This window comes from Littorina saxatilis, linkage group LG5 (assembly GCF_037325665.1).
Source record: "Littorina saxatilis isolate snail1 linkage group LG5, US_GU_Lsax_2.0, whole genome shotgun sequence".
NCBI classification, from domain to species: domain Eukaryota; kingdom Metazoa; phylum Mollusca; class Gastropoda; order Littorinimorpha; family Littorinidae; genus Littorina; species Littorina saxatilis.
In genome coordinates, this window is record NC_090249.1 from 21,561,231 (window position 1) to 21,568,014 (window position 6,784).

Sequence of the window (6,784 nt, forward strand, 5' to 3'; positions counted from 1 at the left end):
TGCCCGCCCCCCCCCCCCCCCCCCTCGCATCTTTGTTTTAAAAATAATCAATTCACAGCTTGCATTCTAAACAAAAAAGGGCCACCTACAAGAAAAAATTAAAAAACAAAAAACTTAGACACTAATAGTAATAGTACTCTGAACAGAGAACACTGAATTAAACCGAAGCCATGTCTTCGTTTTTGTAAATTAGAAATTATTTAGCCAGTCAGTCAATGTGCCTACTCAAAGTTACTAAAAAAAACCAACTAAAATACAGAGAAATGAACACACACAGTGACTCTGGTAACCATCATAGGCTTTAGTTGACTGAAACATGCAAAGCAAAAGAGAAGGAGACCGCAGTTTGATAAGAAGGTAAGTATGAAAGCCAAAACAAAGCCTACAAAGAAGGGAAAGGAATTCATGCACTGGTTTTTTCTCCTAAGGTGAGTACAAAAGAGACAGAAGTCGTTGCAACAGGAAAACAAAAACAACAATGAACACTAACTTGGCAAAGGAAACCAATAGTTTATTACATACAATACAAAAGAGAATTGTCACACTGACTAAACTCAAAATACAAACAACCAAAAAGAAATGAAATGCACAACAGGAAAGCATGCAAACATCAATCAACATCAAACCCTAATGAATGCAACTCTGAATTCTTTTGGTTAGGTTGCTGATTTCCCCCCATTAAGTGTGTTTCTTTTGAATATCCCTGTTAACAGCAATACAGGCCAAAGCATTCAAAATACATCTACTTAAAACAAACACCACTTTTACTTTCATGATAATCTTTGTCTATTCATTTTATAATTTTGCATTAATGCCATTCCTTTCACAGGTATTTCCCTAATGAACTAAGTTTAACATCATGCGTTGGTCCTTACAAGTTAATACAACACTGTATGTGCACAATTGTAACTCTGCCATTTTGTGATTATCACTTCATCTCAGATGAGCAACAGTAACTTTGTGGAGGAATACAGTACAAGTCACATCTGTGTCTAATCAATAATTGAATTTGACAACTTTCTTTCTTTATTTGGTGTTTTACTTCGTTTTCAACCACGAAGGTTATATCGCGACGGGGGAAGGGGGGAGATGGGATAGAGCCACTTGTCAATTGTTTTTTGTTCACAAAAGCACTAATCAAAAATTTGCTCCAGGGGCTTGCAACGTAGTACAATATATTACCTTACTGGGAGAATGCAAGTTTCCAGTACAAAGGACTTAACATTTCTTACATACTGCTTGACTAAAATCTTTACAAATATTGACTATATTTTATACAAGAAACACTTAACAGGGGTAAAAGGAGAAACAGAATCCGTTAGTGGCCTCTTACGACATGCTGGGGAGCATCGGGTAAATTCTTTCTCGTCCCAACCAATATGGGACTCCCGCGGGGGTGTCATGACATGATCTTTGTCTACAACTAAAAAGGAAACAAATAGAGAAAACTGTCCATCACAAAATCCTGATAAATAAGAGACCTGGGTAGCAATGGTCTCAAGTTTGACTTATCTCAACCCAACATTACATAAAATAATTTAGTAAGCAAGTCTTCGTTAAAACTTAACATTTGTAATTTTTCAGCAACTAGGTATGGAATGTTCCATGCAATTTTTTCTTCAAACAAAAGCACAAAGACGAACTCAAAAATATCAAACAAGAACACAGACCAAGCCATGTTTTTCTCATCAGAGAAAAAGGTCACACAGACATCAACAAATTGATTTAAACTGGACAGGACCGCACCTGGACCAGAGTTTAAATGAGCAAAATAAACATCACGTTTCTTTTGTCTATGTTTTCTGTCACACAAGGACAAAATAAAATAAAGGGCAAAACTGGAAAATAGAGTATTGCTGAATCGACATACTTGCAGCCTTATAATTAAATGAAACCGAAACTTTCACACATGTGCACCTTTCTCAAATCATCCGCACCACACACACCTGCCAGACTTTCAACAATTGTTCAATGTAGTGGCTACTGAGGAACCTGCTAATCCATAGCATTGGTACTTATCATTTCATTGCTGTGACAAGTATTCCTGACCCAGGCATGTTTCCCTGTACAATCACAAAGCCTTATTTCTTCTTCACACAAAAACATTATTTTACAAAGTTATACATTTGCATTCTTACTTCAACCTTATTATTTGCTATCTCAGATCTTCTCAAAAAGTGTGAATGCAATTCATAATCTACACTTCGCTTTGGAATTAGTTCAACTTTGAGCAATTCTGTTCGTTACTTTAATTCAGATTTTGGAAATGACCACCAATTCTTGTAGTTGCCCAGCAAATACGATAGTCAATTTAAGGGTGAATTCAAAATCATATCTTCGAACATTGGGTCCTTTTGTTCTGCTGATAAATAAATACCATCATTTTCATACTGATCTGCTTTTTAATTAGAAGTGTTATCCTATCCCCACCCTCCCACTGGCTAATATCTCTATAAAATCAGACATGTCTTCTTGGGTTTGAACGGATTCTCTTTCTCTGGATTTATCAGATGATCACTCTGCATGTTTGCATTACAGTAGTTGATCATCTCCCGAATGGTCTCTGAAAGCTTCACGCGCGGCTGACTGGCGTGTATCCTCAGTTGATCAATCTCCCCACTCAGTTTTCGTACAGTGTCAGAGTCACGATAAGCAGGCATGCTGATTGTTAGAGGGAAATGCAGGCCTGTAGGAATATCAACAGCAAAAAACAAAAATTACAACACTACCAAACAAATAACACAAAATAAACAAAATTAGCCGGAGAAGGGATGACGAAAAGAAAACAGAAAACAAAGTTCACAAAAAATACATCAGATTCAGATTCTTCACAATAACTGCAGAAGAACATCAAGGGAAAACAGAAATACATGCGTGAAGAGTTACAGTAGAATTACATTTACCTGAAAACCGGATGTAACTGTTAGCTCCTTGTCATAGGTCTGACTTAAGTGAATTTAATTTATAACGAACTGACTGGCATTTTGGGGATATTTTTTCTTTCCTTTGTTTTATCAATATCACCATTATAACTATCAGCTTTCTGTTTAAAAAAAAAGTTACACCATATTTTTTGTCTCACTAAGTTAAACAAGAAGGGCAAAGCCCATACGACTCACATGCTTGACCTCGACCTTTAGGGTAACTAAACCTAGCAATGACATCATACACTAAGAACTGCTTTACACATTTTTCCTACCAAAATACATGTGACCTTGACCCAAGGTCAAGGTCATCCAAGGTCATGCAACACAAAGCTGTTAATTCAAGACATAGGAAGTACAATGGTGCTTATTGGCTCTTTCTACCATGAGATATGGTCACTTTTAGTGGTTCACTACCTTATTTTGGTAACATTTCATAAGGGTCAAAGTGACCTTGACCTTGATCATATGTGACCAAATGTGTCTCATGATGAAAGCATAACATGTGCCCCACATAATTTTTAAGTTTGAAACAGTTATCTTCCATAGTTCAGGGTCAAGGTCACTTCAAAATATGTATACAATCCAACTTTGAAGAGCTCCTGTGACCTTGACCTTGAAGCAAGGTAAACCAAACTGGTATCAAAAGATGGGGCTTACTTTGCCCTATATATCATATGTAGGTGAGGTATTCAATCTCAAAAACTTCAGAGAAAATGGGAAAAATGTGAAAAATAGCTGTTTTTTAGGCAACATTTATGGCCCCTGCAACCTTGACCTTGAAGCAAGGTCAAGATGCTATGTATGTTTTTTGGGGCCTTGTCATCATACACCATCTTGCCAAATTTGGTACTGATAGACTGAATAGTGTCCAAGAAATATCCAACGTTAAAGTTTTCCGGACGTCCGGACGGACGGGCGAGTACATAGACTCACTTTTGCTTCGCATGTGAGTCAAAAATGAATTAGCACTGTACTTCATAAAAAAACCGGTATCTGTGTAAGTGCATGTACCTGTTTGTGACCATTTGTTACTTGTACTGAAAATAATGAAACACATATCTGAATAGATTTTGCTAGTCTATAATATTATTAACATACTAATTACAATAGTAACAACTAACATGCTGGTATGTTTCACACCTTCAGATATTTTTGTCACCAAGAGTTCCTTAATCCCCAAGGCAAAAATAATCCCCCCAAGAGTTAAAATAACCAAAAAACAAGCACAGTTCTCAAAGTGTGTTTTTCACTTTTTATATTATATATTATAATTACCCAATACTGATTCCAAAACTGCATCAAATATATAAGAAAAGTAGGAAAAGGACTGTTCCAGCAAAGGTTAAGGTGTGCTCTGACAACAAGTTATGCTGTACAAATATCAGAAAATGCAGTTAATTATATTTTATGATTGGTTAAAAACTAACTAACAACACAAAATTACTTGCTTAAAATAAATACAACAAATCATGCAAGAAATTACTTGACAACATCAAAAGCAGACACAGAAAACCTGACAAAATAACACTTTAACAAACTATGGTGCTTTTTGAATGAAGAAACAGCTCAGTTTTGCAAAACAGTGAATATCAATTATATTTTGCATACAGTTTCAGACACTCATTAATTTATGCTTGAATCATCCACTTATACAAAAGAACAGCTTATGCTACACTTTGTTCTTTTTGTGTGTGTTATAACTGAAGTTGTGCTTTGGGAGGTCAACCAAACTGTCGTACTTATTGGCCCACTACTAATGCTGGAAAAATACAAATTACAAGGTAACTAAGTTCTAACTCATTAACTGCAAAGTTTTTCATTCATTTCAGAGTAAGACTATGACTCAGAGTCAAACTGATTGTTCAGTGACTACAACATTTTACAAGATTGACCATTGAGTCCAAGCCAATTATTTTCAGTACAATTCAAAGATTAAATGATTATCACATTCTTAGCTGTAGGTATTGATTTTGATCAAAAACCTGTTAATTTTGTTACAGAATTCCATCATTAGTTGAACAGCTTAGAACAGCCAACTTGAAGTTGAATGTTCAACACTAAACTTGAACTTAATTTTCCAGGCCTCTGATCAGATACTTGTAACTTTCACATGATTTTGCTTCAATTCACAAATGGAGAACTGCCTTCAACTGGTTCCCCTTTCAATATGTACCATAGTAAAACAAAGAACAACAGTCTCTGTAACTGTAACTGTGTAACTGTAAGCCATTTATAAAGTGCTTTAAAGTTACTCACCTTCACACCAACGTCAAAAATGGTTTAATCAGCTTCCGTGATTACCTGCAAAAGTACACAAAATGCTGCACATCATTATCAGAATAATAAATCAACGAAATCCATTGTCACTGTGTCATCCTCTAGTGACTCTACATTTTCTGGAAGTAGAACCAGGAACTCATCACTTGTTCTGCTACAAATTATGTATGTATACATGTTAATGTTAAAGGATTAAGCTGCTAATGAATAGTGTAACCTTACTCCTAAAATAGTTTAGTTGGGCATAATGCAAGTTATCAAAAACGTCCGTTTCTACAAACGTGTATGGCTGGGTTGTTCGCATTGTTCACGCTCCACAAGATGTAGGCCTAATTTATTGTTCCATGGCATTTTAGTAATTATACTGATTATTCCGCGCATGATATACCCGTAATTTCACGAATTTCCCTACTTTCCCATGATGCTACGTCATTAGTGAACTTATTCGCCACCGTTTACTCACACCATTACACTTTTTAGCAAACTGTAATTGCTTCTGTTCGATAAAAGCTCTTCACTTGCGACAGACCACGCAGAATCAAGCCTCGACTACACGCAGCCATTGCATTACCACCACGCCCCAGACGAGGAAGGAGCAGACACAAAGCGATCGCGTCTTTCTCACCAGAATTTCTTCAATAGCCCAAGCCATTTTAGTCATTAATAACTATACCAACATTGGCTATCGTCAAATATATAAACAGGAAAGTCTTTCGTCTACAATTTTGCAAATAACTCAGAGCTTACCACAGGTTCGGCTGCAGAGAGATGATTGTAAATGTGCATCGGAAATGAGCCTCGTTCTAGAACTATCGCGAACGTAAAATTATGTCCCTGTGAAAAGTTGGAACTAGATCATGCATTGTTCAAGGTGATTCTGCGTCTCTCTTTGGCACGCAGACAACACAATTGCTTATTTACACAATTAAGCACACAAAAAGAATAATGTACTGGTCGGAGCCTCTCACAGCATGGATGAATAACAGAAATCACAGGTATAGTATCTCAGGGGTGTACCTTAACTTTCAGTTTTTGCTACCGGCCAGGGGGGCCGGTAAGTCAAAAATTGAACCGGCCCCCCCAAATCCCAACCGGCCCCCAACTTGCCGGGATTTCTTACAACCGCCCCAGCGGCTCGTCGCGTGCTAACCACATACACAAAAGACGTACATTTATACTTATAATGCATACATGTGGATTTGCACTACTAATAACTACCACAAACACACACAAAACTTGATGACTAAAATGCTATGTTTTAATATAATGATAATTAACCTTGTTTTAATAAAGAATTTAAAATAAAAGCCGCCACAAAGAAACAAGAAATCAAAACCACATTCACACCCTGTCACACAATCACACATTAAACCTCACTAAAAGTTACCCCCTTTATGTACCCCCTACCACACAATTTACAAAGTAATTTACTATGGAACTTTAGTTACCACATAAACACACACTACAAAAGAGTAAATCAGCATTTTATTTTAATTTAAATTATGTTTTTTGTTGTATAAAACCAAGTATAAAAAGCTGACTACAAACAAAAATTTTTTTAAGTTGCTTTCTTGTTTTGT

General features: G+C 36.3%; 1 long non-coding RNA gene across 1 annotated transcript; it reads right to left on the minus strand.

The window, feature by feature from the left end:
- Window positions 1-490: 490 nt before the first annotated feature.
- LOC138966550 (uncharacterized) lies at window positions 491-6,048 on the minus strand. The gene is made up of 3 exons (XR_011455711.1): window positions 5,952-6,048; window positions 5,184-5,228; window positions 491-2,686 (listed from the first exon to the last, which is right to left on the minus strand). It is a non-coding gene; the product is annotated as an uncharacterized lncRNA (long non-coding RNA).
- Between the last annotated feature and the right edge of the window lie 736 nt (window positions 6,049-6,784).